Here is a 16,255-nt window from a genome sequence, read left to right as displayed (position 1 = left end):
CCTGTACCAGTGGCCAGTAAGAAGTACTTCCTGCTTTTGTATGCTGGAAGCACTGTGGAGGGATCTTATGGATCCCTCTCCTGAACAAAATGTGCAGAGTGTAACCTATTGGCAACAGCTGCTGACACAATCTGAAGATGACATTACCTACCGGCGCCATGCTCTTTGATAAATTTGGCAATTAAGGGTTTCTATGGGGGCAGGTTTTGCAAACGAAAACTGGTATCTGCTGCGATCCTCAATACATCCAAGGGATCCTTAATATTTATGGGTACTCCCCGAATACGTGTGTATTTGGGGGATATCCCGCAAATATGGTTTAATTAAATAGGCCTCTTTGTGTTTATGAAGAGAGCCTCAAACTTCTCTATGGATATTGTTGCCAGTAACCATCACATGATATAATAAATAAACTATATTATGGTGTGAGGTGTTTTTTTATTTTTTTACGTCAAATCAGTAGTGTGTACGCACTACACTGTGTAGTGCGCGCTCCCGTGGGGTCGTCTGCCTCATCGCCTGATCTTATGTGCAGCATGTAAGATCAGGCGATGTGGCTGACGATCCGCTGCAGCGCCGACATATTGGGCAGTCGGGCACCAGATCGCTCAGTGTGTACGGACCGCCCGATATGTTGGTGACATCGCTGGGCGCGCACACAGTTTAGTGTGTATCTAGTTTTAGGCATGTCTTATAGATAATTACTCAAATCTGTACTCCATAGTTATTGTGAGCTTCTGGGAAATTGTTAGTTAATTGCTTTATAGGGATTTATGTTTGTAGTGTTTCTGCAGTTCTGTAGCAACTGTCCTGTACAAAAAATGCAGAGTTCAAGTGGTGTGATGTGACAGAGTAACCTATTCCCCCGTACGTGCTACAGGACAGGGTTCATGTCTGGCTATTGCATCACATCTAATATAAACACAAAATGCATTTTAAAATGTCTAATTTAAAATTTGTTTAGTTTACAAATAAATGTATTGTGACACTTACCATGGTTGTTCAACAGGAATTAAGGTACCACCGACAGGGTGTTTTACCACTGCTTCAGTTCCTGCTTATGGGGAACGGAAAACTGTGGTGCCCGGGGTAGGTGGGGTTTCAGTGGAGGTCGGCACACACAATCTGCTAACATTTATTAAGTACATTCTATGAAATAACTAGAAGCTGTGTGGTTGATATGGACACCTTCTCTACCTGTAGTCTATAAGTTTTAAAACCTCTTCCCCAAAGTCTCCCAGTCCAGAATTGGTGGCACTGAGGTTGAAACCCCCTTCATCTTTGCAATGAGGAGGATGGAAGGGGTAGAACACCCCCCTATTACTGAAAGTAATGTAAAGATATGTGACCAGATCCAAGCTCACACATGCAATATGTTTTTCAACATATAGGTTAATTATAGTGTTCACTCTAGCTCCGGCGGCAGGCAGGGCGCCGGAGCTAAAGAGGGCACTTCCGCGCGTGTGCTGCTGACAGGTAGAATAGATGTCGGGCATATGCCCACCTGCAGGACACTGCGACCCGCGGGTGAAGACGGCACCCGCAGGCTGTCTTAGCGGGGCGCTGCACGGTGAGGGCAGGGTGCTTTTCGCCCTCCAGAAGGAGGGCAGGGCGCAGCACCCAGCTAAAACAGTCCAGCGCCCAGCAAAAGGCGCTGGACATACCTCTGCCATATGTGTAAAAACTGTATCAAAGTGGGCGCCACATGTGCAAGACTACACATTCCTGCAGGGCTGTAACTAGGGTGGAGCAACTTGCCACAGGACAGGGCACCGCAGGCAGGGCCGGCAACAGAAATCTTGGGGCCTGGTACACTAATACCTCTGGGCCCCAGTGGCATATCTATAATGGGCACAGTGTGTGCGGGGCACACAGGCCCCCGGGTCCAGGGGGGCCCCGCACACCCTGCACCCGTATTATTTTAAACGTACCTGTCCGTGGTCCCGCGTCGGGTGTCATCGCTGCTCAGAACACCGGAAAATGGCCGCCGTGGCCATTTTTCCGGTGTTCTGCGCAGTAGACTCCAGGCACACCGGAAAAAATGGCCGCCGCGGCAATTTTTCCGGCATTCTGCGCATGAGCAGTAGACTCTGGGCACACTCTACTGCCCGGAGTCTAGTAAGGCTCCGGTGGCTGGTCAGTTGGCTGCCGGCCACCAGGGAGAGAAGAGGGGGCCCTGCATGGGGAGTACCCACAAGCAACTGTTTCTTTTTCAATTACATTTGTCCCCAAAACACAATAAAGATTAAGAAATGAAATGTCTACATGACGAATATAGGCAACACGTCTTAAATGTAACATACATATATATATATATATATATATATATAATAAATAATGTGTATGTTCACTCTAGGTCCGGTGGCAGGCAGGGCGCCGGACATAGAGCTGGCGCACAACTGCGGCGCCAAAGGCGTGCCCAAAAAGGGGGTGTGGCCAATGAAAAAGGGGCATGTCTTTATGAATTGTGACCTTTTCGTCACTCTTGGGGGCGTGCCGGGCAGCCCCCAAGCACTGTGGTCACTGTGAATGGATGCCATTTTTTATTGATTGGTCTATTTTAATTTACATTTTTATATTATTTTACACAGATGCTATATGGTAATTATTTGTAATAAATGTATGACCTATAATAGGAACCGTCCATTTGATTTTCTATTAGATTTTAGTGACATTTATGCTAGCGCTGGTATCCCTTCTGTATTTTTAGTCATATCCCTTTTTTTTAGTTAACACACACTTGAAAATATGGTCATACATGGCAGTCAGACACCTTACACATGGAGCTATCTGCCCTACAATTCCTGCTGGCAGCATTGAACACAGCCACCGATTCCCGACCCAGGTGTTACCAGCACACCTCGAGTACCATTGCCAGTGAGTTCAGCTGCCGGCGCAGTGTACATACACAGATCTCTGCATCGCCGATATTTGCTGCATATACACTACAAGTAGGACTCATTCTATATGTCTACAAGTTGGTGATGTACACTGCCGGCTCCAGGCTTGTGCACAGCTGTTCTGATGGACATATCCTGCTGCAGGTGCAGCTTCACCAGTTCCTTCCTACATCTGTAACTGGTGAGTTATACTGCATAATTATTGTGTGTCATCACTGCAGCCATTGGATTCACACTGTATTTGGCAATGACACCTGGATAACCGTTTTACCCTTTTTCAGGTGCGTGTCTTGTGTTCCAATTTGAAGAATAGAGGGATGGAGGCACCAATGCTCTTTCTGGCCCAGGGCACCAAAAAGTCTAGTTACGGCTCTGCTTTCCTGTATACACTCCTGTGTAGTGTGCTATCTGCAATTCTTATGCATGTATCTTCTCTACCTCACAGTGAACCAATACTGAGCAATATATACTACTCTTCCTATAAGATCTTACACCATACGTATTATCTGCTGAAATGATGTGAGCTACGCTGTAATCTGTCACTCAGCTGTCCTGTGTTGAACCCAGCCTCCTGAATCAAAGCATTGCCTGCAGTCTGCAGTCCTGATCCAAAAGGGAGTGGTTTGGAGCATCCAGCCACAGTCACTAGTGAAGGGGTGCAGCAGCAGCTATATACAACAGCCAGGGGAAAAAGAATGGTGTGTTTTTGTTTTGTTTTTTTATGTGTCTGTGCAGAAGCCTGGTGGAGGCAGAGTAGACTATTCGGTCAAATTTTCGGTCCTGACATGAAATGTGTTTTTTTTTTTTTCTCATTTTGCAAAGATAACGAAGAGATGATTTATTTTAAATCACTAGTGATCAATATGTTTTAAATAGGCCTGAAATTGTACAACCTTACAATAGGGAGAGTTAACAGGGCAATTTTTATAGTATTATTAATCTAACAAAGTGATAGCAATTTTCTGCCTTTCGAAAATTGATTCCCATTTGTTCTGTTAGGTACAGTAGCTGTAGTGTTGAATAACAATCTCCCCAGTCTACGAATCGGCCGCCTATCATGAATGCGTTTTTGAAGTGCTGCCGAGTGATCTGTTTTCATTTGATGCTTGGCGTTCTGAGCAGAAAGGTGATTCCTTTTTGATACCAGTTCTCTTCGAAAAAAAAAAAGTAAATGATGTTACTGACCTCAGTTGTGTCCTTGTTCCAAATGCATGAGATCTCTCTAATTGGCTTTTATTATGTATACTGTTTCTTCTGCTCTGAGGTTGTTTAGGTCTCTGCTAACTGAATCTTTGCAATACATATTAAATTATGCCATATTAATCAGGCATTTCCAATCAAAAGGGAATATATAAAAATAAGTTTGGCTGTTTCCTTGCTATACTTTTCTGCTGGAAATGCTGTTTTCATACAACACTGCAGCATAGCATGCATTAATATACTAAAACACATCAACCTTGAAAGCAATGAGAGAATAATCTAAGATTGTATAACCCTGAAACATGCCCAGCAGGCACTTGACTAAATTTAAAAAGTTTTAATGTTTGAGTTGCAAATGTTGTTTTTTGTAACTATGGTCCACAAGGTATAACCTGTGTAAGTAAATACATCACCACTTTTGGCGAATGCAATGTAGGTTACTGTACAGATCTACAACCCAGACCCAATATGCATAGGAAACACTACCTCCCTATTGATCAAACAATTTTCCTAAATAACTTGATAGACTGATCTGCTATTGAAATACATACCTTGAAAATTTACTTTGTGGCCCTTTCATAAATTATTCATACTGACCTTTTGGTATTATATAGCAACAATTATTTTACTATCATCTCATATAAATCTGTTGGATGCTTCAAAGCCAAGAGGAGCTCACTGTGATAACAGATCAGACCTTCAGCTCTTCTGCTCTTTTCAAGTATATCTGATAAAAGAAATTCTTTATTCATAAAAGATTTTTTTTTAAGTCTCTGTGAATATTTCCTTTCTCATTGTATTTTCTAATATCTATGTACAATAACTGTAGGAACTAATTGGGAGGGTTTAGGCGTGTGTGCCACAACTTAAAAAATTAGTATCTGAAGGCCTCGTGTATCAACGAGTTTTACCATTCACAATGGGCTCGATTCTATTCTGCGCGGTAATAGCTCCGGAAATCAGCTCCCAGAGCTATTCAATACACCGCTCAGCTAACCCAGACTATGGATTTCTTTTCGCACCCCTCCGGGGATGCAAGCAGAAATCCGACAAAAATCCCGGCGCGAGGCTATTTTCTTCCCATCGCGCCGGGAAGTTAGGTCGGGGAATGCCCGTTCTCGCGCCTTAAACAGGGTGTTTAGTTGCGAGAACGGGCATTCTCCGACTAAACACTGCGCACAATTGAATAGCTCTGGGAGATATCTCCAAGCGCTATTTACATCGCGGGCACTTGAATTGAACCCAATGAGTTGTAAAACTTGTTGCGTATGGTAATGGTGCTCCAGCCAATCCGCTTCTGTCATCTGTTTGAAAAATTACAGTTGGGAGCTAATTGGCTGGAGCACCATTATCATACACAGTGAGTTTTATCACGAATTGTGAATGATAAAACTCGTTGATAAATGAGATTTTCAGTCTTTTAGGTTGCTTGTGTGTTTTGAAAGGAAAGTGTTAGATATAGGGGCATATGTATCAAAGCTTGATGTGAGATAAAATTGTGAGATATATATCACCAACCAATCAGCTCCAAACTATAATTTTTTAAACACAGCCTGCAAAATGTAAGTTAGAAGCTGATTGGTTGGTCATATATATCTCACAAATTTATCTCCCATGAAGCTTTGATACAAATGCCCCATAATGCGCTGCACATAGATTAAGTGTGTTGATTTTGTTATATATATATATATATATATATATATATATATATATATATATAATACATACACACACACACAAAAAGGAGGAAATTTGTGTTTGTAGCAGCTCAGTTGTAAATGGGCAGTGCAGGTTTATAAAAGTGGAGGCGTTACCCATAGCAACAAATCAGATTCTACATATCCTTTATCTAGAACCTTCTAAAAGATAATAGCTAGAATCTGGTTGCTATGGGCAACATCTCCATTTTTATAAACTCTCACTTTAGTAAATATCCCCCTGAGAGTCTTTTCAGACCCTAAAAAGCACACTCCAGCAATATGACTGGGAGGTATGTTAAGCATAGGAAAAAGATATCTCAGTTAATTTGTTTATAAGCCCTTGTCTCCTATACACCGAGCAGCCATAACATTAAAACTACGATGAAGTGAAAAACATTATCTTTTTACAATGGTGCCTGTCAAGGGGTAGGATATATTAGTCAGCAAGTGAACAGTCAGTTCTTGAAGTTTGTGTTGGAAGCCTAAGGATCTGAGCAACTTTGACAAGGGCCAAATTGTGATGGTTATACGACTGGACCAAAGCATCTCCAAAATGGCAGGTCTTTTCGGGTGTTCCAGGTATGTAGTGATTAGTACCTACCAAAAGTGGTCCAAGAAAGGACAATTGGTGAATCGGCGACCAGGATCATGGGTGCCTAATGGTCATTGATGCAAGTGGGGAGCGAAGGCTAGCCAATCTGGTCTGATCCCACCAAAGAGCTACTGTAGCCCAAATTGCTGAACAATTTAATGCCTGCTATGATAGAAAGCTGTCAGAACTTACAGTGCATTGCATCTTCCTGTGTATGTGGCTGACCCCTGTCCACTGCCAAAAATGCCTACAATGGGCATTCATGTAGATTTTATTTTGACACCTACCTAAACAATGTTGCAGACCAAGTACACCCCTTCATGTCATGAGTATTCCCTGATGGCAGTGACCACTATCAGCTGGATAATGTACCCTACTACACTGCAAATACTGTTCAGGAATGATTTGAGCAACATGACAAAGAGTTTGAGGTGTTGACTTGGCCTCCAAATTCCCCAGATCTCAGTTTTCAAGCATCTGTCAGATTTGCTGGAAAAACAAGTCAGAGCCATGGAGGCCCCATCTCACAACTTACAGGACTTGAAAAAAAAATCTGCTAACGTTGGTTGCCAGATACCACAGGACACCTTCATAGGTCTTGCGGAGTCCATGCCGCGACTGTAGCTCTGTTTTGGCTTCATGCGGCAGACCTTCACAATATTAGGCTGGTGGTTTTAATGTTACGCTTGATGGGTGTATATTGCAGTGATAAAGAATGCACTCCAATGACAGTTCAGTGCCCAGGTTCATAGCAATATCAAATCTACATAGTTTTGGTGTACCTACACAATATTAGGCAGGTGTTTTTAATATTATGGCTGATGGGTGTGTATATGAATGCTGCAATTTCAGGCAACAGTAAAATGCTGGTTTGAAATGCAGTAGCCTGGTTGGACAATTAAATAGCTGTGCAGTTTCAGAAGACTTTGACTTATTAACTAATACCCCTTTTCCACTGTCTAAAAAATCCGGATAATTGCTGTGTCTACCCGGTACTCTGCTCAGTGGAAACTGCTCCAAGGAAAAAATTCCGGGTCTACTGACCCAGTATTTCTTTCCGGGTTTTAGCGGGTAAAATCCAGTAACACTGCAGCTGTTACCTGGGTTTTTTGACCCAGGGAATTTGGATTGGTCCTTCCAGGGTGCTGGCTGCTGATGTAATCACCCAGAGACCAGAGGAGACGCCAGAATAAAAATGGCATTAAAAATGTAATTACATAAATAATACTTAAATGATAAATAAAATTAATAAGAAGAATTCAATTACATAAATTTAAAAAAAAAAAAATAACGGATGTCAATAAAAAGGGCCTGAATAAAGGCCATTTTTAATGATATCCACAGGTTTTGCTAGGTTTACCCGGGTTCAGTGGAAACTGAGGCGACCTGGGAAAAATCCTGGATGAGGGTGCAGTGGAAACAGGGTCTAAGCCGAGTATAACCTGGCAAGATGCCAGGTAAAAAAATCCAGGGATAGACCTGGGATTTTGGTGGAAAATGGGTATAATATATGCCATCACTTCTTAAATGCAATATTTTTTGTTTTGAATGGTTTTTATTTCCAGCTTCCATTTTAATTGTTTGTTTTTGCTTATGCGGGTATTAGGCATCAGGTCCAATATTAGCACACGTCTGGCTCCAGAATCACTGGAATATTTAATAATGATCTTCCAGATAATAATCCTATTGAACTAAGAAGTGTACATGGTCCACTTTCATTGCACCAACAGGCCTCAGTGAGGCTAGAAGTTATCTGGCCACAAGAGAGTTCTCACAGTTGCAGTAAGTTAGATTTGCCTATCCATATTAGTGGTCATATGGGGAGAACCATCCATAATCATGGGTAATGTATCAGGATCTCCCCATGTTTGTGGGTACCCTTTGATAAATCTTATACTTGCTGTCCAGATGCAGCAGGGCTATGACCCAGGACCACAAAAAACTAGTAACCCTCCAACAAGGTAAGAATGCATGACTGAAATGAAATGCATTTATTAGAAGTTGCAAGAGGGCATGTACATGCCAATAGTGACCTGAAGGTGGAAAGTATTAACATTTTGGGAAAATGGTAGCGTGTTATTTCAACTGTCTTGCATCCAGTATATACATACAAAAAACTTGAGCATAAAAAATGGGAGAAAATGGGACTTGTAATTAGTTTGTCACACCATTGAGCTGTGAAATATGCTGCACATTGTGGAAATAATGGATTAATCATTACTTGTTTTTGTTTAGTTCTAGCTGGAGCTGCCAGTCTTGTTAAGGAAGTGTTTGAGATATTTGCATGTAATAGGGGTAAATGGTCGAGTCATGACAGTTGAGTGTTTTTTCTTTCTCATGTAGACCTTGTTTTACATTATATATGTGTGATCTGTTTCTTTTTTAGCTGCTGCCATTGCTACATTTGGTAATTACATTGCTGTTGACTGACATGCACAAGCAATCTAATTAACTTAGCTTAAACCGTAGCGTCAAACCGGTCTGGCAAAATACATGCTTTTCATCTAAAAGCAGCTGAAATAATAAACTTTTAAATGTACTGTCTGTAAAATTGTTTTTTAAATATAAAGTGAAGGCTTTGTTGAGTGAAAAAAAATTCCATACTGAATGTTGAAGCGTTTGAGCTTTCTGGATAATCTTGATCTGTTTTGTGGTCCTGATGTGACCCTAGCCTAGAACATGCTTCTATTTAGTGGATATTCCAGTACCTAGCTGTCATTCAGAAACGTGAGCTAGCTAGACTAATGATTCAAATCATGTGCATTTGTAAGTAATAGAACCCATACATCTAGCTTGTACCTGGGCAATTTTCTGTTTTGCTGATGCTGGGGTCGGTGGATCTAAGAAATCCTCAGATTGTAAGCTCTTATGAGCAGGGCCCTCTTCCCTCATGTGTTCTCCCTTCCCACTATCAACAACAGCACCAAACCTTGGGGTTGTCCACCCTGCTTCATATTTGTGTATTATGGCTGTTTAATAACCATGTCCATGTCCATGTTCTGTAATGTTTTGTATTTTAGGTCCCTTTTTTTCTTGTTTTGTTCATACTGTTTCTGTTTACATACTCTGCTGCAGACCCCTTGTGGCGCCATATAAATAAAGGATGATGATAATAGTAATTCAACATATTGGACACACTCTCTCAATTTCCCCAATTCCAAAAATGGTCGGAATCAGTGAGTCACTATTTTTTAGCATGTTGAATTTCCCCGATTACCCGACGGATTGCAGATAATCGATGTCCGTTTTTGATCGGCAGATCAAATTATCGTTGACAGAACGGGGAATTGGGAGAATAGATGAATGACCTGCATTAGCCAGAAAATGCTGGCCTTATCAACTCTGTTAAACTAGCTCAGCTGAAGATGACTGTTATATTTTTTATATGTGTATTGATCAAATATGAGATTATTTTAATAGGTAAAGACTGTTAATTACAAAAATCAGGATGCAGTATTCTCCTTATCCTAAGAATTCCTTAAAACATTATTTTATTTACATGGTCATCATCATGTGTAGAGGGTATAATTAACATTTTTCATACATTGACTTTAATTTATGTGAATGCATTTTTTTAAGTGATAATGGTCCTTTAAATGCTAGTACAATATAGAATCTGTCACCAAAGTGAGACGAATGCTTTGTTACTTTTATTGGGAAATGGTCTTAAGGTGGATGCACATTAGACGAGATGTCACCTGATCGGTGGATCGGTCCAACATATCGTCTATGGGCCTGATTCAGAGCCACTCGTAAGCGGCAGCTCGTTCGCTCCGAGCGATGTTTGCTCAACTGCGCATGCGTACGGATCGTTATACGCATGCGCGAACCAGTCAGTGCGGTCGAAATTCATGTGTTCGCAAAATAGCGAATGCCTGATAATTTGGGTGACAGAATGAGGCGTATGTGGGTGGTAACAGGGGAAGGTGCTTGAAAACGGGGAGTGGAAATCCGATCGCAGGCGTGCTTAAAGGTCAAAACGGTCGTTTTAAGGGAGTGCATAATTAATCCAGCAGCGTCATTGACCACGTCACTTGGTTTTTTTTAACTCAGAACTGCTCGCAAAATAGTGGTTGAAAAAACCAACCACAAGAATAGCGAGCAGTTCATACGCTGGTCGATGTACTCGATTAATCTAATAAATAGCGGACATGACGTATGGTGCGAGCGGCCAGGGGGCGTATTTTTCAAATTTACGTTCGCATGTTTTGCTCGCTCGTTCAGACTTAGAGGCGTGAACAGACCGCAAAGTGCGAACGGTTCATTTGAATAGCCACCCCTTTTTAGAAAATGAACGACCGCAAATAGCGAGCGGCTCTGAATGAGGGCCTATGTCTGTAAAAGTGTACCCACTATGTCGGCCCTTGCGAGCTCCCGCGGGGTTGTGCATCTCATTGACAGATTGAGCAGCATGTACTGCAGATCTGTCAATGTGATGAACAACATCAGGCAGGTGTAACAACAAACACTTTATTACTCTACATGAGAAATTACAGACAAAAAATATATATACAGGTATATTGTGTGTGTGTGTGTATATGTCTCTCTCTCTCTCTCTCTCTCTCTCTCAAAAAGTTATGCGGTGCACTCATCAGTCTTCAAAAAACTCTTCTTTATTATTTCACAGCATGGCAAGGTAAAAATATATCTACGTCTCAGTCCTCGATACGGACCTTTCTCGAGATAGGTCCATGGTGAGGACTGAGACGTAGATATATTTTTACCTTGCCATGCTGTGAAGTAATAAAGAAGCATTTTTTCAAAGACTGATGAGTGCACCGCATAACTTGTTTTTTTTTTTTTTTTTATATATATGCATGGGTGTTCTGAATAGATTATCACTCATATCTTTATTACTCATATTGGCCACCATTACCCCTCACTCATAACAAAATGTTGCTCTTTGTAAATAAGGAAGGCCAAGGCTTTCTTATCTGTCTTTGTTGTCCTAATTAAACACCAACCAACTGTCTTCACTTAACCTGCCACTAATACACTCCCTGGTTTGTTTGTATCTTTTCTGTTTAGCATAGAGAGGGTGCAATATGCTTTCAGCATCCATGCTGTTGTGTAATGTCTTGTCTTTATCATCAGGTGAAATGGGCAGTATACTTATTTCTTTTCTTTCTTTATTTTATCTTTTTAGATTTGAAGCTACAAAATAGAAACCTTTTAGGAACATTACGTGCCTACAGTCTATCAGCAGAGTTTGCTGAATCTTACAGGTAGGTGGTATTTATTTTCCATACCTTGAAAAACGTGGATCGAGTTGATAATTTCAGGTTTGACTACTTTAGTCTGGTTGTATCTTTTGGGTATAGATTTTGAATTGGTAATTTTTGTTTTTGTCCAGTCTTCTCAGACTGCCAACAACATAACGTAAATATGCTGGATTAAATTAGTTTGTTTCTTTTTTTAATCGCAGTTGTAATAAAGGTTTAGCAAGCTTTCCATTCAGATTAGAAATGTTTCTTCCCCTTCAGCTGTTTATAAACACATTCTCCTTCTTATAATAATTTATTCATAGTAGCCCAGTCATTTCAGTGACCGTTGAGCATTGTGGAGAAATAACCCAGCTACCTGTTGTCTGCATGTGTGGAATCAGTTTGACAGGACAGCAGATTAGTATTTTCAGGCGGCTCTCCTGCTCCCTTGATGCTGTAATGTGCTATAGCACTAACCTTCATTGTGTACTATTACATATTTCAAATTTGTTATCATGAAATCTGGCAGTAGATGGAGAATGGTGTGCAAACCATAATCACCAGCTAGCTTTGTCATAAATGGGTGGGGGAATTATTAATTTGGCTGGAGAACCTAATTTAAAATGATAATGGAGAAGTGCAAAGATACAGTTGTATTCAACAACTACAGCAAAGCCTTGCACGCACATGTACTAAAAAGGCTTTAAGACTCTTTGGGGCTAATTACCTGTGGCCGACAATTCAGTTAGCGGGGTTAACCTCGTGTGTCCTTTACCAGAGTTGGACTTTTCCTCGCAGCTTTGGGAACTGCGTGGAAAAGTGAGCAAGAAAAGGTACCTGTGGGGGGTTAAGGTGCAGGGAAAACCCATTGATTCACTACTTTACACGGAATCAGTAGGTTTCCATGTGTTAACCCCTGTTTTAATTGAATATCATTTCCTTGCACAGCATGGGTGGCTAATTGGATTCCCCCTTTGAGCTTAATTTTAATATACCATGACTAGGCACATACTAAGCAATCTGAGTTATACTTTCCACAGGGAACCCTGAGCTTTATGGCTCTAATGAAAATGTAAGATTATTTCTACAATACTTATATTTCCAAACCTCACACGAGAACAAACAAGCATACAATCACTGTTCTCATCAACTTGGTGGTTTATGCAGTAGATGTTAACATAAATAGTTTGGTCACAGTATGTAGTAATGTACCTCGCTGAGCTACACTGCTTCTCATAAAGTATGTCTGTTATGGACTGTCATTTAACACTAAACGCTCTTTATGATCACCCTATCTAATTAGAGTTAGGATTAAACGCAAGATGAAGATCATTAAGCTATCAATGTTTATGCTTTTCTTTAATGAACTCTTGGTATTCTAGTGATGATCAAATAATAAAATACCCTGCAGCCTTTTTGTGAAGACTACCATGATGGTAGTATGCAAACTATTTCTTTATACAACCTGCTGGTTTGTGTTAACTATTCAAATACTTGAAGCTGCTGGAATGGATTCAGCAGAACTAGATTTGAACAAAATAAACAAGATAAAAAATTATGATTTAATTTTTTCTTATTGTCTTTTGAATAAATTGGCTGGTTTCAGTGTGACAATTTGAAACCTTAAAGGTGCAATCCCACATAGATGTTTTTGTTTGTCTTTTGTTTTGTTTGTTTGCAACAATAATTCATATTTCCAGTAAGTTTTCCTATAATTCAGTTGTCCTTTTGCAAAATGGAGATTTATATGGATGTCATTTGCATACCAGGACTGAAGCTCATTCTCGGCTACAGAGTAATCCTCATTTCACAGCCCTAATTTCTTAGCTACAGTGCAGCACTAGGGCAAATTGCTGGACAGACTCGACAGAAAACATAACATACCAGTTAGGTTATATATTGATTTTCATTTTACTGATCATAAACCAACTTCTTTTGGCCATCAACTTAAAAGTACAATACTCTGCAATAATGAGAAATGTTTAACATATAAATCACATTGGTTACATGTGAGAAGAGAACACTTTACAAATTTTTCATTACAGCTGTGGTTCAAGCTGTACATGTAGGGAGGCTTTTGGTGCAGCAATCGGGTAAGCAGCTTCTTGGATACAAGTTTGAGTTTTGAATTGTAAATATCGTGCATATAAACTGGTCACACAGATCAATTTTTTGCAAATGAACAACTGATTTCTAAGAGAATATCCAGGAAAACTGAATGACCGCCTCATGTCAACAGGCACAAAACTTGTCATACAAAAATAAAGAAAATCTGTGTTATTACACAGTAAGATTTTCTGTTTTGCCCTCAAAAAACTGCTTGGTTTAGCATTATTTATGGTTTGTGATCATGAAGTGCAGATATACCGGGACTAGCTGTATTACATCTGGCATTTGTGTGCTTTTAAGCTGCCTTATTTTTATTTTTTTATTTGCCAGTCCGCATAGAAATGTGCTTCTCCACGGAAGTGCAACTGGAATGTACATAATACATTCTATGAAGAGTGTAGGACAAACCCGGAACTGTTGCCAAATTGTCATTTAGTAGACAAAATGGCTAGGTACCCTTCTGTAAAGTAAGGAACACACCAATCAAGTATAAGACCAAAATGCAATGTTGTTTTCAAGAAATGCATGTCTGGGCATTTTATCTGTAATTCATTGGCTACTGCAACATAAGTGTCACCAAAAATTGAATAAGCATTGAAAAGATCTGCGCCCTCTCACTGAGGAACTTAAATAGTCCAATTGGTAGAGTTCATGGTCTTAAAGGGGAAAGCGATCCAGAAACTCTCTTTTGGAATCCTAATGTAAAAGTTATTTTTAGTGCAGATTCTATCAATTGAAGAGTCAATACCACTTTATTGAAAATGAATTGCAAATGGAGATTCATAAATCCAGTCTCCCAAACACTGGATAGGAAATCGTAAAATAATATGTGGTACGTGGAACGAAACTCGCATATACTTGTTGTAATGCGTTTCACGGGTATGCTACCTGTCTCTTTAGACTTGTTTATGCCAGTATTTTTTAGAAGATTATTAAATAATGACTTTACAATGAATATACTATACCTTACAATAGAAGTGCCGGTGTGGAGTCTTCCTGCTTTGCAAATCAGAGATATTATTTAAAGATTTCCGTCTAAAAAATACTGGCATTAACAAGTGTGAGGAAATGGGCAGCATACCCGTGAAACGCGTTGCAAGAAGTTTGTGAATTTCCTTCCATGTACCACATATTAATTGATGGTTTCCTATCCAGTGTTTGTGAAATTGGATTTATGTATCTACATTTGCAATGAACAGTCTCTATATCAATAAAGTGGTATCTTCAATTAGTGGAACCTGGATCAAAAGGAACTTTTATATTTGGACATTTAAGTACAGTGCTACAAACTGTTACCCATTGTAGGATTTTATATCACTTTAATTCTGTTTTATAAGTTTCTGAAGTCCTGAAACTTTCTTGAATCGTCAAATTTCTCCTCTTAATCTCTTTGGATTAGGAGCATATTTTCTGCCATAAAATAGGTTGTTTCCCTTCTCTCAACCATGTAAATTGATCTTGGCTGAGCATATGAAATTGAAATACCTAATTTTCTCTCACTCTTGGTGGTGAAATGAAGGAACTTAAACAGCTGAGACATCTTGAGTGTTTGTCTGGCAGGTTTAATGCTTTAGCCAAGGTCTTTTCCCTCTAGCTGTGAAGGAGTTTACAATGCAGAAGTTGACATAGAAATAGAACAATTTGCATTAATTTTATAACCAAAAGAATGTAGATAGATACTTGATCTTAGACATTCTTTGATCTTAGACATTCTGAACTGTGGTGGTGCTATATTGTGCACATTACATTATTTTGTGGCTCACTATCAATCTGTATAGAAATTTATAAAATAATTTTGCTTTGTATAAGTCAAGTTTGCTGAGAAATTGCTAGTCTGAAATCACATCTCGACCGATCCCCAGAGCTAGGTTTTTCAGTACGCCTAACAGAAATGACTAATGGTATGTAACTTTTCAGAGACTTTTTTTTTCTTGTTTATGTCAGTAGAGGCATGCCTTCCCTGGCTAGCTAAAAGATTCTGCTGCATTCTAGACTTGACTGACTGGCTCATGAATCTTGTTATATAATATGTTATTTTGCCCACCCTTACCTTTAAGTGGACTCCTCACTTAAACACGGTCGAGGTAGCCATTGTGTGGTCTGAACCAAAATTCATGACAATGTATCCTGTTAATTCAATAGCAGCTAGTGGTTTCAGAAAAGTCTAAATATTTGATTCAGCCAAAATAATGGCAGCTTACACTATGTGCTGGTGGCAGATACATCACTTTTTGTATAAATGGTATCTCTAAGGTATACATCCTGGATTATCCAGGAATGTACCAGAATTGCACCCTGAGTGTCCCGCCGTCCCAAAGACATTTCTCAGTATGCCAAATTGTCCCAATTTTGAGGGGAGGGCAGCTGGTCGGACAGCAGCCTTTAGCGGTGGGGAAGCTGGCAGCTGTGGTCAAGCTGGCAGGACTCGTAGTTTAAATTGGCGTCAGTCGTGAGCCAATCAGAATAGACATGACAAGCTAGTCACTGCTCGCCACGTCATAGACCCGCTCGCTCTGTGTCTGACGTCAGACTCCGCAGATCGGAGCCTTC

At 40.1% G+C, this 16,255-nt stretch overlaps 1 protein-coding gene across 2 annotated transcripts in view; it reads left to right on the top strand.

The window, feature by feature from the left end:
* The window catches only part of PLXNB2 (plexin B2), a 220,683-nt gene that overhangs the window by 33,850 nt on the left and 170,578 nt on the right, over positions 1 to 16,255 (top strand). For both annotated transcript variants that reach the window (XM_088457632.1, XM_088457631.1), the window contains exon 2: positions 11,539 to 11,617. The gene's annotated coding sequence lies outside the window, so the exon portion shown is untranslated. The remainder of the gene's footprint in view (positions 1 to 11,538; positions 11,618 to 16,255) is intronic.

This window comes from Taudactylus pleione, unplaced genomic scaffold (assembly GCF_031769625.1).
Source record: "Taudactylus pleione unplaced genomic scaffold, aTauple2 ptg000041l, whole genome shotgun sequence".
Taxonomy (NCBI): Eukaryota; Metazoa; Chordata; class Amphibia; order Anura; family Myobatrachidae; genus Taudactylus; species Taudactylus pleione.
Note: the sequence above shows the minus strand (reverse complement) of the source record. Positions and strands in the feature narration are given on the sequence as shown.